This window comes from Lepidochelys kempii, chromosome 12 (genome assembly GCF_965140265.1).
Source record: "Lepidochelys kempii isolate rLepKem1 chromosome 12, rLepKem1.hap2, whole genome shotgun sequence".
In the NCBI taxonomy this organism is placed as follows: domain Eukaryota; kingdom Metazoa; phylum Chordata; order Testudines; family Cheloniidae; genus Lepidochelys; species Lepidochelys kempii.
The window spans coordinates 25,434,106-25,454,353 of NC_133267.1; the positions used below are offsets into that span (position 1 = coordinate 25,434,106).

At 41.8% G+C, this 20,248-nt stretch overlaps 1 protein-coding gene across 2 annotated transcripts in view; it reads right to left on the reverse strand.

Moving 5' to 3' along the window:
- PDP2 (pyruvate dehydrogenase phosphatase catalytic subunit 2) overlaps positions 1-20,248 on the reverse strand; it is a 173,003-nt gene that overhangs the window by 105,326 nt on the left and 47,429 nt on the right. Inside the window, exon 3 of one of the 2 annotated variants that reach the window (XR_012154509.1) lies at positions 2,378-4,099. The exons of the other annotated variant lie outside the window; for it this stretch is intronic. The gene's annotated coding sequence lies outside the window, so the exon portion shown is untranslated. Of the gene's footprint in view, positions 1-2,377; positions 4,100-20,248 lie in introns of those variants that run through there. 2 annotated transcript variants of the gene reach the window in all.

Consider the following 20,248-nt stretch of genomic DNA (forward strand, 5'->3'; position numbering starts at 1 on the left):
GAGCAATTCTGGTGTAAATCTGGACGAAATCAACTGAAGTCATTTGAATGACTCTGGATTTACCCAGGTGTGGCTGAGACTGAATCTGGTGATATTTCTCAATGATTAATAGCTCAATTCAGTTATGAAAACCATACCTATCAGTTGTAAGCAGGTGTAGAAGGCTGTGCAAGACCACAGAAACAATGGGAAATCAATCTAAGGGGGGGTTCCTGTCATGTGTAAGCATCAGTGGTGTACAACGCAGGTGTGGCTTTTTACTGATTTGGGATATACAACAGATATAAATAAAATGGCTGCTCTGCCTTATTTAAGACCTAGGCTTGGTATGATAGGCATATCACCTACCAGCATGCTTCCAGTTGGCTGGAAGGAGACAATCAGGAACCAGGCTTTTTGAAGTCTGGTGCATGCAATTATACTCATACATTTGAGCATGCCTTTCTAGTGAACGTACATACCGAATGCATGTGTGTAAATCAGGAATTTGTGAGTGCAACCGTATAGCTATCTGCCTAAGAGTGCATACACTAGATAGCTGTATGCAATTAGGTATGTGCCACTGTGTGCATACAGCTGTGCCTGTCTCTGAAACTATCACCATGAGGTAACATTTCAAAACATTCCAGTGGTTTAGAGCCGGGCTTGGTAATGGAATACATGGCCATTACGGTTCCAACCCAGCCCACATTATTACCATCTAAGGCCTGCTTGGTGACCAATGTGATGTAAGATGGTGGTCTAAGTCCAGTTCCTTGAGGACAGCTGTCCATACAATGAAAAACAATATTGCAACTGATCAATAGGCACTTGTGTTGGTTGTCTTGACAGAGCAGCCAGGGACAAGATGGGCCTGGAGACCAAGCTACCTTTTTGTTCCCAGAGATGGCTTCTCCATGCAAGTCTCAAAGCACATGTGTGGGGCAGCTGGGAGAAGCTGAGATTGACACTAATTGTACCATAACCAGTCTCTGGATAAATAGTAACCTTCTGCCTTCCAACTATCAACACTATGCCATGCACAAGCCCTACATTTATTTTAAAGCAAAGACACAGAGGGAGAAAATAATGGGTTTAACCCCTGTAAAACACATTTTACAAAACATCTTTATGATATAGATTTTTAGGAAGTTGTTAATGAGATTTCCAGTCCTGGAAATAAATATAATTAGATCCCCAAAGCACAGAGCCCAGAGTCTGCTCAGACAGAGCAAGGAACTGTGCTCTCTAACTATTCCCCATAGAAAGAATCAGGGCTGTCTCAATTTGGCATGTCACTTTTGGAAGAAAAAAAACCACACTGCCTTATGACAGCAATGAATGCATAGTCCATAGTCATAAGGCTTTGAACATCTGTGCACTGCTTGGGGGAAAGGAAGTCAATGAAATCACACACATGGAACCAAGATCCATGCAAATTAGATAAGCAAATTCTTATTTTTAGCATTTGCCTAACAGCAAAGGCAAAGCAGCAGCACATAAACAATCCAGAATGGAGCAAGTAACCTAGGCTAAGCCAGGGAACACTAAAATATTCAAGTTCCAGTCACACGGGTTGTTCTTATAGCATAAGCACAGAAGGAAACTTATAATGGAGGAAGAAAGGGTGGGTAAGGTAATATCTTTTTTGGACCAACTTCTGTTGGTGAGGGAGAGACAAGCTTTCGCGCCAAACAGGGTACGTCTACACAGCAAAGAAAAACCTGTAGCTGACAGTGCCAGCCAACTTGGGCCCGTGGGGCTCGGGCTGCGGGACTGTTTCCTTCCTGTGTAGACTTCTGGGCTTAGGCTGCATCCTGGGCTCTGGGACCCTCCCGCCTTCCAGCGTCTTAAAGCCTGTGCCTCAGTCATGCTATGTCTAAACAGCAATGAAAGAGCCCTGCAGCCCAAGCCAGCTGGTATGTGTAGACATGCCACAGAGCTCTTCTTCAGGCCTGGGAAAGGAACAGTGGATTTATGGCTTATTACAATCCGTAACCCCCTTCTTTGACTGCAGAGGTGTTAATGGGCCACTCTCCTTTAAGCAGTCCCTTACATATGTGCTAACTAATTATGCTAAACCATCTGTTCCATCTTGCATTTAGCTGTGACGCTGGGAGTACCTTTCCCAGACCTGAAGAAGAACTCCGTGTGGCTTGAAAGCTTGTCTCTCTCACCAGCTGAAGTTGGTCCAATAAAAGATATTGCCTCACTCAGCTTGTTTCTCTCATATTCTGGGACTGAAATGGCTACAGCAACACTGCATATAATGGAGGAAGTTAAACAGGAAAAAGAAAAAGCACATATCTCTGTCCCCTGAGTATCTACATCGGGATTGATCCTGCAAAATCCCTAATGCCTTGTCCTGAAGGAGTTCATAGGATCTCACAGGATCAGACCCATCATGAATAGCTCTCACAGGACAGGCCTTATCTGGTCAAATAACAATGTTTGCGCTGATGCATGGGACTGTGCCACAAATATCTGTACTTACAGAAATAGACATCTCAGGTGTCCGCTTTCATCTGGGCTAACCCTGCATTGTGTCGGAGGTCTCTGGTTGGCAGGTGTCAGATGGGGCACTGCTGTGATGCGCTCCGATGCTGAGGCTTGGGCCAGACACTGGTTACATTCTGATCCCTGGCACTATGCAACCTACTCAGACCCCAACCTCTATAGGAAAACCAATGTTACCATAGGTCATGGCTTCCAGCATAGCTAACCTGCTTTTCTTTCACCAGCCACGTGTTAAGGGCTCATTCATGGTACATATATGTGAGAGTCAGGAAACCCAGTTACAATTCAGTTGTCCCCTGATCTAGACAGAACATACTTGCAACCTGTAGTATAAACAGGACCTTACCTTTGTAAACACAGTTAAAACATGGTTAGGTCTTGTCCACTCTACAAATTGCAACTGTGTTGCCATCATGTCACTTGATTCAGTTGTGTTTGTAGTATGGACAGCCGTTAGTAGTATGGATATGCTGTTATCCTAATATTGGCTATGCCTCCATCTTTCCTACCTGAGCATGTGTCTTTCTGTCAGCAAACCTGTGGTTATTTTCATTGCCTCTCAAAATCAGTTCAGTCACTATATTTCCCCTTCTACCTCCAGGCATGTTACCTTCTCAAAGCTCATTTCATTATGTTAATCAGCCATGTGAAGATGACATAATTAAGCTGATGTAACTTATTTTGGAATCTTTTACCACAAGACACATCCAAGGACTGGTAGGGTCCTTCCAATGAAAGAAGAGGCCTAGAGATACAAGACTAAACGCAGACCCGGCATAAGTTGCACCCATTCACAGTACTTCTGAACTGGGCCAAAGATTTTCGTTAGGGTGTCTGGACAGATTTATTACATGGATTTCTGTGAAAAAAGGAAACATCATGTGTTTCTGTATGGTAAGTATTCTTTGAAAATATCCCATAAGTTATGATCCCATGGTCTTAGTATTGGGCAACAAAAATGTTTTCCAGGGCAGGATCTTCAGGACTGTAGACCCACAGACTGAGTTTTCCCCAAAGTTTATTTAAAGCACCCCGTTTTGGAATCATATTTTATTCAGGCCACATCCCAGAATGAGATCTCTTGGTACCTAGTTCCAGAGATGTTCTGCCCTTTCCATATTGTATTTCAATACAGAATGCAGAGAAATAACAATTGTAAACCCAACAATTGTGACCCAATGTCACCAGCCTCTGTCTAACTATGTCATGCCCACTACTCTGGCATCTGAGCATTGTTAATGTGCTTTCACATAAAGCATTGAAGGAAGTAGTAGTAATTCAGCTGTTTTCAGCATTCAACCTGACAATCATTGCCTGTGTTTTCCGTGCTATGATAAACCATTGAGACAGTTTCCTACTCCTGTCACTCCTTTGCACTTTACCTAATATTCAATTGAAGACTGAATCATTTCTCAGTGAATCTATTTAAAATGTAGTGTATTTCAGTAGCAGTCTTTATTTATCTGGCTTTCAGCATGATGAATAACAGATTCATACAACATCTCAGCAGAATTCCATTAAAACAGGAATTCTCTTTCATAATGCAATAAAAAAGATAAAAATTCAATAGCCCAGTGTGTGAGGATCCTTGGAAATGAATATACTGTGGAGTGAAAAGAAGCACAAAGATAGAGTTGTATTAAATATTTAAAGCAATAAACAACCTTGTTAACAAGACAGAAGGAAAACACTGCAACATATGTTTATTTTTGCTTGGAGTAAATTTACTTTATATAGATTCTCCTTGAATGAATAATCTCATAAACGGATCAAGTCCCAAGTGGCAGAGTTTTCCCTGAAGACAAAGTTGGCAAGTTCAGCTTATGTCACTGCAGAACAGATATAAACAACAACACTGTAATGTTTCAAAACATTTTCCTGAAGCTTTCCTTATAAACCCCACCAGAAATAAACAAGGTGAAATAGTTTCTATTAATAAATTATGCACAGAGCTAAGTCCGGATCTGCTAAATATTTAGCTAACCAGATAAACACTATAAACTATTTCTTTTGTTCCATCCCTACCACTTAGGAATTTGTTCCAGTAACCACAGTGACACCTACGAGTTGACGATATAACAATTTAATGCAGCTTTTTTTATTTCAGATCCTAATCATTTCATTGCTAAGGAGCACTGACTTAGAAAAGCAAGGCAATTCAATGTACTCTTTCCACTGTTATATTCTCAAAAGGATAAAAGGTTCCAGGGAACCAGAAATCTCTACATTGTCATGTTATCTACCTAAGTATTTATATTGTACTCATCACCATGGTATTGGAGTGCCTTGGAAATATTCTACACATACTGTACCCTGATTCTGAAGTTGAAGACCTGACACATTGGGCAGGATTTCAATTAACTTGAAAGCAATAAAGTGCCTCGGCCATAGATGTCTGGGCATAGAGTAACTCCGACAGAGATTCACCGAAATCAAGGCAGGAGTTACTCAGAACTTTTTTCCACAGTACTGTGATATTTATATTATGACCACAGGAGATAAATCTTTCAGGGAGAGGAAGAGATTCCACTATGCTTCTCTGTAAGGTTTATTATTCAGTCCATTTCTACTAAGTTTGTTTTTAAATCCCACACATAGGCTTTCTGAGCCTTGTTTCATTGTCCTTCCATACAATACTGGAAACATTCAAGTTTCCAAAGCCCTTTGTCACTGGGACACGGCCCGCTCAGCTACAGATCTTCTGAAGTGCAGATCTGTGTGCACCGACCTGCCACACATGCACAAACCAATACTCACGCACTACATATAAGCCAAATGTGCAAAAGCATGCTCTGAGATTTGAGTTCCGATATAATCAGTTGCAACCCTGACATGTCTCAGAGTCTGCCTTATGTTAGCCAATGGCTGCCTTCTGTCGGATGACATTAAACAGTAGTGTTTTGGCAATTCCTTGCTGATGTTTTAAATCCAAACTGTAGCCACTCAGGGAACTCTTTCCTTTCAAAACCATGACAGTACTAAGTATGATTTAAATAATAACAACTAATGGAAGAAAGAACAATGATGTGCAAATTCAGGCTGCTGCCTGAATGAGTCAGTTACAGGGCTAGGATTCCCCTTTGCTTTTCCCATCTAGATCAGAGATCTCAGCTAAAATCCAGCTTCTCTTTCGGAGAAACCAAGTAGAATGGTTACTGCTGATCATCTGGTCACATGGGACAGGCTGAACCATCCAGGAGAAAAGCCATGGAACTTACCCGAGGTATTCTTTGCAAGTTAACATAAATCAAACAATAATTCCACCAGCAAACAGCATCTTCAGGAGTTTCATGGCTCTCCAAATGAAACCCAGAGCCATGTCTCTGGCTTAGGCAAAGGTTTGTGGCCACAAACAAAATCTGAGCGACCCATGAATGGGTGAGGGGTGAGCTGGAATCACAGCACATTAAGTACATTCAAAATAAAGGTTTGCACATGTCTAGCACAGGGCAGGGATGGGTCTGAACCAAGACACCCCACAGTTTGGGGGACGTTTGAGAACTTGGCAGCTCACACCCATCCCACAGATGCTCTGATTTTAGTTTAATCAGCTTTCTTTGACAATCCTCTACAGCGCACTGATTTAAAGGGCCAGGGTCCCTAATGCAGGGTCTGTGCCAGTATGAGCCGGTGATAACTTTGGTGGGGGGGCTCCTGCAGCTGGAAAGTCAGCCAGGAAGGGAACTGCGATGGTGCCTGAATCCACCTTCCGCTGGGCTGGCTCACAGCCAGACAGCACAGGCCCCATAATGAGGGCACCGGTCAAGAACGAGGTACTGTCACTGCATCATTTTTGCAGCCACTGCTCCTAAAGCCCATCTACCTCCAGCAGAATTAAATCTACTCCTACCCCCAGGATGACTCCCCCCTCCCCTACAATGAAACGGGCCTTTCTGGTACCATGAGATTCACTCTGCACCAGAGGGGGTGACAATCCCAAAGCTGCCTATTTCCTATGATGCTATTAAAAATTCATTGCTCAGACTTTTTGTTTCACTAACACCAGTGGGTTCACCTACTGCCTTTTAGCACTTATTTTAAACCCCTTTTTATTATCTCACCCTGACAGAGACAGTAACATCTCTTCTCCCGTTACAGCAACCCGGCTTCTTTCTTTATAAATCGTATATATGATAAAATGGAAAACATGTTCTGTTTAGATAGGGGCCTGTTGTCAGCCGCCTGCTATTTTGGGCACCACATTTTAAATACTGTGACTGGAACAATGAAGTTGACTTCTGTCTAAAGTGAGTAAGAGAGTAAGGCAGGAATAAGGCTGTCTGTAAGCCCTACACAAGATTCAGATTTTTATCTAGATCTTAGAAAAAAATTGCAAAAACCAGTATTATAAAAGTTGCTCAAGTTAAATCTAGAGTAAATCAGGCATGTAGCTCGACCTTAAAATCAGACTCTTACCTACTCCTTCGTATGCATCATGGCTGCTTCAGCAAGGTGCTTAAACATGTGCTTGACTTTAAGCACATGAACAACCTCACTGAAGTCAGAACATGCTTAAGCACCTTGCTGAATCAGGTCCCAAATTACTAAGAATAAACCACTGAGTCAGATTTTCAAAAAGAGCTTTTCATTTTACCCTTTGTCCAAATGTGTTCCCTGCTATGTATTGTGTGGCTACTTAGTAAGAGCCCACTGTAACTTTATTTTTATTCAGATAGCTCTGTGGCATTTCTGTTTGCCTTTAAATTTGTGCACGCAGTACTGCACCCACAATTCATTGATTGAAGCATGTGCTTAATTAACAACTGATGTTAGTGTGTGCTGAAAGTTAGCCATGTGCTTAAGTACCTTGCTGAATCAGAAACATAATGCCATACAAAGGTGATGAGAACTACATGTGTTTGGCTCTCATGGTACAGTGCAGTAATTCATAGGGCTTACAGACCTCCAAGAGCATATTTTCAAATGAAACCACACTGCAGCTCTGACTGTATTTAATACACAGGTTTCTTCTAAGGGCTACTTCAATTGAATCAGTGAAAAAAGAATCGCTGTTAAGCTTGGATAGTGCCCTTAGGAAAGAGGAGGTCTCCCTGTTCAAGAAAAAAAAATCCTTTTCCAAAAGGAGGCTGGGAGTGTTTTTCTAAAGCTAGAGCTGTTTATACAAAGAAACTAGAAGGCTGAACTCTCTGTAACCCTCCCAGCAAGTAAGGATCTACTGTAGCTGTATCAAAATAGAAGAAACCAGAAATAAATACAGGCACAGCAGGATTTCTATGAAAAGAAGGAGCAAAGCAAGGGCATGCCCTGGGAGCACTGGGGGGGCAGGAGGAAGAGCTGTTCCCACCACTTTGTATTTTTTTAGGGTTTTATGGAGAAGATTATACTAGGGATGGGTTTGTCCCATTATGGTTACTTCACTGAGTTAGATGGAGTTGCACTAGGAATTCATCTGGCTCATTGCTTCTCTTGTGCACAGTCCTAGGGAGAGGACCAGCGGCCCCACTTCTCCTCCCTGCTCAGAATCTCCAGAGATTGCAACCACTGTTCCAAAGGACAGCAATTCTACCAAAGCCCATGTGTGCTGACCCCCACAACACTTGGCAAAATGTTTCTATTTTCCATAGCTTTTGGAGGGGCGGGGGGTTGGGGGAGGCTGATGGGCAGAACAAAAGAAAATGATTCATTGTGAACAGTGGGGAGGCCCGTTACAGGGTGTTTCTGACCCCAGCCATGTTCTTTTTAATTTTTGTCCAGTGCCCAGACCCTGGCTGGATGATTTCTATATGTGAACAAAGAATAAATAGTGCATGTGCACCAATAATACAAAAAGAGTTCCCCTATGAATGGGTAATAGTTTAGAAAAGTCTGCAGGGTGCGATTTTCAAGTTTACAGGAGTTAGGCACCCAACTCTCAATGAACTTCTATGAATTAACTCCTTCTGGCCCCTTTGAAAATTCCAGGCAAAGTGTCTGTTAATTTTTCCTCTAATATCCCTGACTCTTTAAGATTTGAGTTCTACCGACTGGTTTATTTTCATGTACCCCAACAGAACTCCATTGCCGTCAGCGTGGCTTTCTTTCTTTAGTAGGTTTTACGCCATCTTCTAGGTGAAAGGCGATGATGTCCCTGAGCTCAAAATAAAAGACAAATTGGTTTTAAAGCTTCCTCTTCAGCCCTAAGTAGGAGATCATTTTTCCTGATGTGGCTGCACTGCAATATGCTCCCCCCTTGCCTGGGGTCCTCTTGAGTCTTTCCCATCTACTTTCTAATGTACCTTGTGGCTAGAGTGGGAGACTGGACAGTTGAATTTTACTCACTGTGTGACTGCCAGGAAGCTCCTTATCCTCTCTGGCACTCATCCTGCCCTTCTGTATCATGGGGATAAGACTTTGCTGCCTGGCAGAGGGGGTTTCAAGATTTTTGTGACGTACCTCAAGTTCGTCAGATGAAATGCTCTACAAGGGCCCAATCCTCTCAGCTCCCACAGAAGCCAATGAAAAGTGAAGATGTTGCAGGATCCAGCCAGAGGCTATAAGTATTATTGCTTTATTACCACAGATGTACCAAAGGGCGTTTTACGTGCCTCAGATTTTCCTCTGTCATTTGGACCAAATCAGAGCACTATAGCAACATGTAGCAGAACCACAGTTGTCAAACTAAACTTTCATGGTGCCTCCCAATAGCAAAAAAGACAAAAATCTGACAAGACTGGAAAGAGGCCCCATCTGACTTACTTCAGGAGACAGACCAAGCTTTAACTAGAACCAATGGAATTACCAAGAAAAGAATAATAGAAAAAGCTTTTAAATATACAGGTTTGGTGGTACGTTGGGTTTCAGTGCTTCAATTTGGATAATTCAGCGTCATTAGGATGCCAGGGCTAGAAAAGCAGGGCTACGACAGGCTCAGACTGAGGACCTTGGCTTAACAGCAAGGAAAGTTACTCGCGTGGTACCTAGCTCTCGCTACCACTAACAATCCCTCACATTATCAGCAAAGTTTTTATTTCAAATGCTCCACATTTTCAGAATCCCTTTGAAGCTATGATCCCAAATATTTTTGGACTTTACATACATCTTATAATATTGGCACACATCCTGAGCTACATCTAGCTCAGATGAGGAGGGGGATGCAGAGGAGGTCTTGTGGTCACTCTTGGGTTGGATGTGTTTCAGACAAGTTCCCCCAAGTATAAGTTACAGCAGCCTGAAGGCTGCTCAGAGTTACACGAAAGTCCCAACGAGCTGATATTAAAACCAGGAATCATTATGAGATGGGGGAAACCAAACCACATTCCCTTCCCCACCCACACCTCCCTTCCTGGCAGAAGGGAGAAAAGTGGTGTAGGAGTCATTAGACCTGCTCCTGAGTTTTTACCCACGAAAGCTTATGCTCAAATAGTGCCACCGGACTCCTTGTTGTTTTTGTGGGTACAGACTAACATGGCTACCCCCGATACCTGGCACCATGCTACTGGAGAATCACCTAGGCTGAGGTGATTCTAGTATGGCTGGCTAAGTCACCTTAAAGACTGCTGGTGTTTTAAAGACAAAACTAGCAACAGTGGAGCCCACACAAACCCATAAATGACCTGTCTCCATCTTTGTCTCATTCTGACACTTTCAAAATTGAGCATCACATGGGTGACACTTTTTAGAAAGCAATAACTCAGAACATGATTGCCATCCCCCTGAACTTGATTTGAATTACTTTCAGTCCCATCCAAGATTGGGTCTCTTGATCCTGCTGTTTTTCTGAAATCAGACAAGAAGGGTTGATTTCTTCATTTCAGCTTATAAGGAGTAAAGGCAGGAGTAATTACTTTGATGAGCTGAGTAATGAGTTTTTTACAGGCCAGAAGTGCCAATATCAATACTAAAGCTGCATAGAGGAGGGTAATCACCCCCTAGAGAAGAAATTGAGGAGAAAGACAAAAAATCTCATGGGACCAGATTGGTGTATAATAATTTTCCCCCACTGGTGATGTTAACAAATGATTCATATCTGGCAAATGAAATCCAGGTACTTTCATGATGTAAAAGCAGAATCCCACAGCTTTTTAGTCACAGATTTGAGCAAGTGAATGGGAGCCATTGCCCATCCTCCAAAATCTCCTCCAAAAACTGAACAGGAAGACCAAGAAAAGAGATCCCAGAGACAACTCATTCTATATTTGCTGCTTCCTTTATTGCTAAGCTTCACTTTGAGAACTGGCCCTGTCCCCTTTGGATAAGGCTGGGTAAGTAGCAGCCCTTATGAGTTGCCTCTTTACATATTTCTGATATTCAGTAATTCAGGAGGTACCACAGCTCCTAGCCTAGACACTGCATAGCAATTTTCATCTTTGGAGCTCTTCACAAATATTAATTATTCAGTTCTCACAACACTCTTGGGAGGTAGCTAGGAGCAATATTTTATCATCCCATTTTACAGGTAAGGCAACTAAAGCAAAGACAATTGATGTGTCTAAGGCCAGAGCTAGGATTAGAATTTAGGGGTTTCTGGATCCCAGTCCTGTGCTCTGACCACTAGAGTGTAGTGCCTAGATCATGACCCTATAAAGTCCCATAATTCCCCAACATTTGTACTGAATATTTCTTTCATTTCTTTATTCAAAAAATACATAGGACTCAATGGAATTCTCCCCCCCCCCCCAAGAAACAAGAGATTTTCCAGTATTCCACTCTTCAGTATTCTCCATAGCTTCAATGTTGAGAGGGGGCATTCCTCCCTATTTCAACTGCACCAATGCTTATTAATTTGGGGCACTTTTGGGAATGCCCCTTATGCCTCTGCTTTGGCTGCTCAGCAGTTCAATGAAGTCTTGTGGTGTTGAAGTGGCTTACTAGAATATGAATATACGCCCTATATAGTCTAGGTGCTGGAGCAGCTATCCCCACATTGGTTCCTTCCTCTAGAAGAGCTAGAAGGGTTACTATATTAACAGCTGAGAATGTGGCACAGAATTAAGAGGAAGGTTCACTTTTTTAGTCCAATTATATTCTCATCTTCCTCGGGGGAGGGCGGGGGTTCACTTTCCTCTCAATAGCAGAACCGCTCCTCCCAATATGGGCTCATCAGAGATCACACCTCAGAATAGTGTACTGCAGGCTTCCTTGAAAACCTACAAAATCAGTCTGATCTTAGTCTGGGAAGGTAACTCAAATTAAAAACAAACACAGCCTAGTGAAATGATTGAAAGCAGTTACTCAGCAAAAGGGAAACCTCACTCCGCCTCCTCCCCCTCCCCAATCTGAGAAGTCACCTTGCACACTGCAAGTGCTTTCTCTGCAGGACTGACAACTTGGCATCCCTGACAAGAACAATTTGACTTTGGATGGAAGCTGAATCTGTGGCAAGTATATAGTTACAAAGTAAGTCATGCTTTCCTGCTACTGAGTGCATGCTCTATTTATGGCACATTCCAGAGTCTGCAAGGATTCCCAGAACACTGCAGTCTCCAGTTGAAAGTTATATCTGCAGAGCATGGAGTAAAAGGTGTAATATTAAAAAACCCATTGTTAGCAGAAAGGGTGCCTTGCAGGTGGAGCCAATGGGGAATATATGAATAGTTCTTCTCAGACAGTACAGTCTATTTTGTCTTGATTCTGAATGGTAAATCATTGCATCTTTTAATATAATTTAAAAGAGAAAAATAACAGTTACATAGGAAAATTTAAAGTGAAAAGTCATATACGTAAACGTATGATAGGAAAGTGAGATTTTTCTGCCACGTTTTATAATAATGTGGATGTTAGGATTTAAAAACACTTTAACATTACTTTTATCTAAAAAGAAAAAAGTGCAGAAGTAAACATCCTACAACCCACTCAGCCATGGGATAGAAAGTTTCAACATTTAATTTGCTTCAATAACAAATGTCAATAATGTATTAGCCTTTTGCATTTGAAAATATAGCTCTAATAATAAGAGCTTTCAACTTGATAGCACAAAAAATAAAAATGGCAATGACACATAATATACTGCTAATAGTATTATATAGGTTTTCTTAAAAGAAAAACAAATAAATCATCGCACTTTCTTAATAGTTTATGAAATTGGTGGAGCCAGTCTATTTCTTAGTTGTCCACACATCACCAGAAGCACCATCACAACTGGCACCGATAAGGATCTCTTGACAGACCAAGCAGAGATACTAAGGTTAGTATGGATAATCCCGCCTCAAAACGGATTTATTTTGGTTAACTTTTCTGAATTAGGGCTCACACCCAGTCTAATACCCAACTAAATCAATGTCAGTTTTACCACTGAGTTCAGAGGTCCTTAATATCCATTCTGATGCTGTCTCAACCAGCGTTGGAGCACAAGATTTTAACAGTCTATCAATAACTTTAATGAAACCAAAGCAGCTTACACGATATACTTGTACCCAATAACGCTCTCCCTGTGGCTGCATTCTCTCTGCATAATTTACTTACTCCCTACTCACATTATTTAGTTAGTTACCTGCCTAATTTATGGCCCATTCCTGCAAATTGCTAGGCTCCTTCATCTCCCATTGGTTTCAATGACTAACCAACTCTCAGAAGACGATGGGCATTTTACAGGATTAGTCCCTTATAGTTTACGCTTTTCAGCACATTAGACAGAATTTTCAGAAGGGCTCATCACGCACAATTGATACTGTTGCCTAAAGAGGAGCCATGCACTTCTGAAAATCGGACCCAGTGATGAATGCTGAGTACATTTGAAAGTATGGCTGAGTTTTGCTGAAAATCTGGCCAATTTCTTTGGTCCATGCTGTACCTGTCCTATGATAAGAGTGAGAAGGGTTTGCAATCTTCTGTGCTCACTATAAAGCATCTTTCATGAAAACTTGGTGTGTATGGAAGAAGGGGGGGGGGAGAGGAAATCACTGGAATCTAAAAATAAGATTATAAAACAGAAAGCATTATTCTGGTCTGATTATGAGAGATGAACTAAATTACATCACCTCGAATACACAAATAATCTATCAAAGTCTTTTTCTTCTATTGTCAGACAGATGCCTCAGCTTCCAGTAGTCTAGGTGGATGGTGATGTGATGTTAATCTTAGTAGGAGAGTATGTTCTCAAAGCCCAGTTCAAAATCAGAATGAAAGGAGCTCCAGTGTGTATTTATGCTGCTGAAACTAGTTGCTTTAGTTGGAAGGTCAACTGTGTGACCAGAAAAAATACTACTTAGAATAAAACAACAACAAGAGATGGCTGAAATTTAAAACAAAAAACCTACATTTGATTAAAAAAATAATGAGACTCCTAATTAATCTTAAAGATTTGTTACCACTGAACTGCACAGTTTTTCATTGGTTAACACAATAGAGGCATTGCTTTGGGAGAAGCCTAATTGATCATTTAAACAATAAAGAGCATTTCTGTGTCAGTGTAATTTGACATTCTTCACAATCGTGACTGAGGAAAAAAAATGATGTATTGATTGAGTGTGCTCGTGCGTTTTGGATGAGTTGAATCATTCTAGATGCTGCTAACCAGTTTGGTTGGCTGTCAACACTACATAAGAACAAATTGTACTCTTGTAATATTTTATTGTAGTTTACTAAATAATGGCAAAGCCTTGTTACCAGGGGAACTAGGCAGTATGGCAATCAAACATATTTGCAAAGAGTTTGTATATTTATCTTCAATAATGAATTAAATTTATCAATATAGCCTGATCTCTGCTGTAAACTTTCTCATTATACCTTAAATGCACTATAAAGCAGGCAGTTGACAAATACTAAAATGAACATCAAACCCTCATATGTACCTTTTCACTTGGCCTGGTTACTGTATATTAACTGTTGCATAGTAAGAAAGGACATTAAACTGGCAGGTGGTATTGGGACACAGAGAAAGATTGACTATGTCAAATACAGACAACGCTCTCGGTATACATTTTGGTACTGAATGAATTTCTATTTATTCATTACATGCCAAGCCAGGCGGGTGTCATCATTAAAAAAAGTCAGCATTTATTAAGTCACCAGACCGTGGTACCTGAGAAATTGTATTATTTCCCTATATTTAAAATGGGAAATAAAGGGTGGTTTTCAGATGCCATGGTGTGATACTGAAGGGAAATGTTGTTGTGTTTTTCTTTAGTGGTGACCCCTATACTTTTAGTTTCACTTTGTGACGTTGTAATTTCTGAAATGCTATTTTTCCACTAGCAACCTATGGAAAAGAAGGAAACATGAGCTCCCCTGTTATCTATCCTATTATTCATAGGTAACGTGGTGAACTGCAGAGTAAGCCTGCATGTGTAACTTTAGCTTCAGAAAGAAGCCAGTTAAAAAAGTATTTTAATTACCCTAGAGTTACCATTTGAGTTCTCTCTTTTTATACTCCTTTATTTTTAAATCAAACTTCCAGTCTCACACATTGGTTTTAGCACATCGCCCACCAGATACTGGAATAATTTACGCAAGGTGTGAAGTAGTCTGTTTTTAGCTATCTGTTTGTTACTATTCTTATTCAGCATGGTGTGTAAGATATATTCCCACACTAGGGGTAGTATTTAGTAAGGTCACAAGGATGCCCAGCCCTTATCAAACACATTCCCTGGAAACTTGGCAGGGGCTTCACTTTTACAAGAACCCAGGGGCAAATCAATTGTATTGTTTTTAGACTTGTTTGAATTTTTCCATGTTCATACAGAAAATTTGCGTAACCAGTGTGACAAAGAATTTGTGAACCTCTAAGTAGAACTGGACCTGTGTAATATGTAGGTTATAAAGCCTGATTGTGCTCTCATGCAAGCTGGTTTTGTAATGGTTTAATTCCATTGACTTTAGTGGAGTTACTTCAGATTTACACCAGTGTAAAGAGAAAAGAATCACACCTCATGACTTTGTTCATACAAAAGAGATTTAGTATAACTGATTTCATCATTTCATAAAAGCAGCAAAAAGTACATTCAAAACTGTGTGTGCTGCATGGTTGTAAGGATGCTTATCTCAGGCTGGAGGCAAATGCAGGCTCTCATTTATTTGAGCATTGGATGCACAGGTTTCTCCATATTTTATCTGTTTTACATAACCCAAAAACCAAAAGGAGAGATTTTTGCATAAATACACCCCCTGCAGCAGAACAGACTTGCTCAGTAACTTATCTACGTCTAATATTTTCTAGGGTAGGAGTGGCATTTCCCCTCTCGCCCATTACCTCCCCATCACTCCTCCCAAAGACCCCATCCTGCACTATTCTCACACTCTGCATGTCTGCTGGTGGGACGCTCCATGGCCATGTGAAGTTCCTTCTGACTTCAAGGGCTGAGCATCCTGCTGCCACAGTACTCTCCAGGCCCTGCCGGCATAGGGAACTTGGAAATCCTGCTGTTAGACTTCCAGGCCAGACTGAGCTATGTATCTTCCAACAAGAGCTGCATTATATTTAATGTGCTTCCTGGCTGATCAGAAATGTCACTCAGAGGGTGCGAAAAGGGGAGGAGAGGAGTCTGATTTCAAAAGAGATTTAAAAAAATATAATTTTTTTTTTAGGAGGAAGAAAGCAGAGGAAAGACAGGTCCATGGAATTCTCACTCAATATAGGCATGAAATATTCTCAGATTTACTGGAATTCTCAGTTGGGTAATTCATTAGTTTTAATGAATTGGAAGGAAATTAACGCCTTAGTCCTGCCCTCTGCAGAATCGATGGGCCAAGAGGCCACAGGAGCCCTCTTCCCCACCACACAGACAAGCAGTCAGGCAGGATGAATCGACAGCACACAGCAATGCACTGGCAGGCCAGCTAGCTAAGCTGCCATCCCACACGCCACGCTCTCAAAGGGGCGGATCTTGCTCCACAGCGGCACAGTGTGCGCTCTGCCATCAGCAGCAGTCTCTAGCCAGAAGATAGTGGGTGGATGTGGCTCGAGTTCAGAAGCCCAGCCTGGCCCACAGGATGAAGCCCTTCATCCAAAGGATTCCTGTCACAGAGGACATACCAGATGGTGCCTGTCCTAGCCTTGGCTGCTCTGGTGAGGGGAGTCTTCATGTAACCTATTTGTCACTTTCAAGGTCGGTTCCCTAGCCTCCCAAGTGACCAGTCATTATACTGTCCTCTCTCTCATCCTCCCTTGCTCTGTGTCATCTGTTCTTCCTGTGCTCATCTATCTTCTTTAGATTGGTAAGAGCTTCAAGGTAGGGAGTCTCCTTTATCTGTGTCGCAAACCGCTGTGTACATCTACGACAACTGCAGAATACACCAAAAAAAAAGAATAGCTGACTGCTTCCTTTTTCAGAGTTCACAGAATTTTCCAACTCTGCTGTACCACCTTGTACTGAACTCATCAGCCTGTGAGAGGAACTCACCATTCCTCAGGGAGAGGAAGGATTGCCTAGTGGTTCGGAGACTAGCCTAAGACTGGAGAAACCTGGATTCAAGTCCTTGCTCTGCCACAGACTTCCTGTATGATGTGGGTCAATTCATTTAAGTGCTCTGTGTCTCAGTTCCCCATCTGTAAATAGGGATAATAGCATTGCCCTACCTCACAGGAGTGTTGTGCCGATAAATACAATAAAGATGGTGAGGTATTCATATGAACAGGATGATGATGGATCTATAAGTAGATAAAGAGACCCCTTTGATTCAGACTTTTTCCTGAAGCATGACTTTGGACATCAACCATCTGAAGAAGATATATAGGGAGCCAGGGAGTCTAGCAGCAGATCACTGCGTCAGAGTTCAATGTTTCTGGGTCAGGGCTGGGATAATGCAGAGGCTGCAAACTCAGCTCTTGGGAGAATGATATCTTGTAACACTCAAATATCTAACAACAAGTGGCCGCCATACAGTGCAGCATCCAGCCCTTATGGGGTAGAGGGAGGGTCACCCTGCTGTAAGGCCTTTCAGTGAAGGAAAATGCAGGGATACTGGAGGACCCAAGCAAAACGAGGGGAGGTCCATGTTACAACACTGAAGAGACCAGATAACTATATAAAGCTCACGAGTGGTAGCCTTCCCCTGCTTAGCATACATGAGAGTCACGTTGTTCTTTGTTACTCTTGGAGCCCACAGTTCACCCGCTGTCTTTCTATCAGCCTTGATTTTCAAGTGGTGGTGTCAACGCTCTCAACGAAAATAAACCCTCCTGACAAATGACATGGATATTCTGCAGGCTTAGAGGAGTCTATTTATAACAACCCTTTGATTTTAGATACTGAGCATTTGCTATTTTTGGCATAAAGACTTGGAGAAACTTTCCAGGACCTTTGGCCCATGTGACTAGCTTCATGCACAGCTTGGATCCTGTCACAGAGCTTATGGTTTCTGTTAAAGATAGTGGAATATGTTTATTCTAGCATACATATATATGCACTAGAGAAACAGCTGGCCTAGAAAATGGAGACTGCTCTCACACATGTGCTTTTCTACTTTACTGCTGGGATAATAAGAACTTGTCACTTCAAGAAGTTTTAAATTATCTCACGGCTTGAGGTTCAGTGCAACACCAAAGCATAGCTTTGAATTGCACTGCCCAGCTACATTCCATTGCTGGTTATCATGCAGCCGTAAGATGTTTTCTGAGTTAACTACACGGTAACAATTTATTTGTATAATATTTTTTAAATAAGTGAACATGGTACTAGTGACAGCTGCCAGATTCACAGCTCTGGAGACCAAAGTCCTGTTTGTCCATAACACAGACAGCTGCAGGCTTCCTCATATTAGGGCCCTGTCACTACTACACATTTTGTAAACATAATTCACCACTAATGCAGCTCCAACAGCGATGGAATGGCAAAACTGGAAGTTGTCAGTACAGTTAGGAAACATGCTGGAGGCCCTGCCTGCAGTCAGGGCCGGCTCCAGGCACCAGCAAAGGAAGCAGGTGCCTGAGGCGGCCAATAGAAAGGGGCGGCACTGTGTCCATCATCGGGGCGCCACGTCCGGGTCTTCGGCGGCAATTTGGCAGCGAGCCCTGCAGTCCCTCTCTTCCTCTTCAGCAGCAGCTCAACCAGGCTTGGTTTTTTGTTTTTATTTCCCTTCGCCGCTTGGGGCGGCAAAAAAGCTGGAACCAGCTCTGCCTGCAGTACAGCTTCCACCACTGCCCCCACCAGTGGAAATACCCCCGTGATGCACCAGTGGTGAATTAGGACTACGAAATTTTCTAGTGTAGTCAACACCAGGGTGCAAGGGAGCCTATTACTACTACTGAGTTTGCTAATGGAGATGCACCAGACCGTGCCTTTAGTCTTATCTGGAGAGACCCGCAATAGGGGATGGAGGGTTCAAGCTTCTGTCCCACTCACACCTTGACCTCTCTGATGAGATTACCAAGAAGGATGGCAATTTTCATGACAATTGCAACCTGCCTGCTAGAAACTGGACTGAGACTACAAAGTCATTTTATCTAAAACACCAGAAGATGGACACCTGGCCTCTATGGAACTAGACTGAATTTGAAACAGTGATTTAAAAGTCAAAAAACGATATCCCATATCAATGTACATAGCTGTCTAGTCCCCGCCTGAGCTAAAACTGTTACTTATATGACTATGATTTTCAGCAAATATTTTTCTGCCATATCTCTCATTCAGCTCACTTAGGTCTCATTTCCACTCCAGTTCAGAGTTCTTCAGATATTGCAAATTTTCTCTCAACTTGCAGTAAGATGAGGCAGCTGTAATACTAGGAATTGGATCTGTTTACGAATTGTTAAAGAATTGTATTAACGTAACACTGAGATCCAACGTGATTGTGCTAGGTGCTGTGTTACACAGAGCAAAAGAAAGTCACAAGCCCTGAAGAGCTTACAGTCTAATTAGACATATCAGACAATGGGTGGGAAAGCAAAGAGAGATGAAGTGACTTGTCCAAAGTCTCACAGAAGGTCATCAGCAGAGGCAGGAATAGAAACCATTTTAAAAGCAACACTTACATGAAGTCAGTTCATAGTCCCTAATTTCTTCTTGCAAATTAATGTTTTCCTAAGTACTGGTGCGATAAGGTTGCTTATCTGAGAGTAGGATGATTCCAACCAGTGCTATTGTAGCAGGCATCAGGAAATATATTCTAAGGCTGCTGAATGCAATCCATTCACAATTACTTTGAAAGGATTAGAAATCTGACCTAATTAGCTTCAAAGGTAGGTCCTCCATTGCAACAGCTGAATTTAGAACTTCACATACCTATTTATTTTAGGTGCATGATAATGTAGATGCAATTGATCATTAAGTTAATTGAACCCTCCTGTAGATAAAATTCCTCTCCCCAGTCACTTTGTCCAGTGCATTTATTGGTGGAGGCGAATGAGTTATTTTTTTCAGTACAAAATCTCCCTTCATGTTAACATTTGTTCAATTCTAAACTTTGAAAGAGATGGCAGCCTCCGGCTGAAAGCTGTTCCTAGACTGAATCAACTCTAAATTGAAAAAAAAAAAAACCCACAAAGAATTGTGGCAAAGTCTAGTCTTTCAAAAGTTAAGTGGAAAGAAATAAAACTTTGATCCAACAAGCGGTTGTGTGTGGCTGCATCCCTGCACCCATGAATAGCCCCTTGACTTAACTGGGACTCTGCACTGGTGTAAAGGTTTGCCTAAATGGAATCTTGGAGGACTGGTTTTATTGTAGGTTTTATTACCTACATCTTTCTGCATTGTATCTTTCACCAAGTAATTCATTTGCACAAATCTCTGAAGGGTGGAGGGGAGAAGCTAGACAAAGATAACTAGCAAGTCAGACTATATTCAGCCAACCAGAATTTAAAGTACAGAAAAATATCTAGCCATGGTGAAGGAGAATTCTTTCCTGAATTGGAGCCTCATGGTGCTAGGTGCTGTATAAA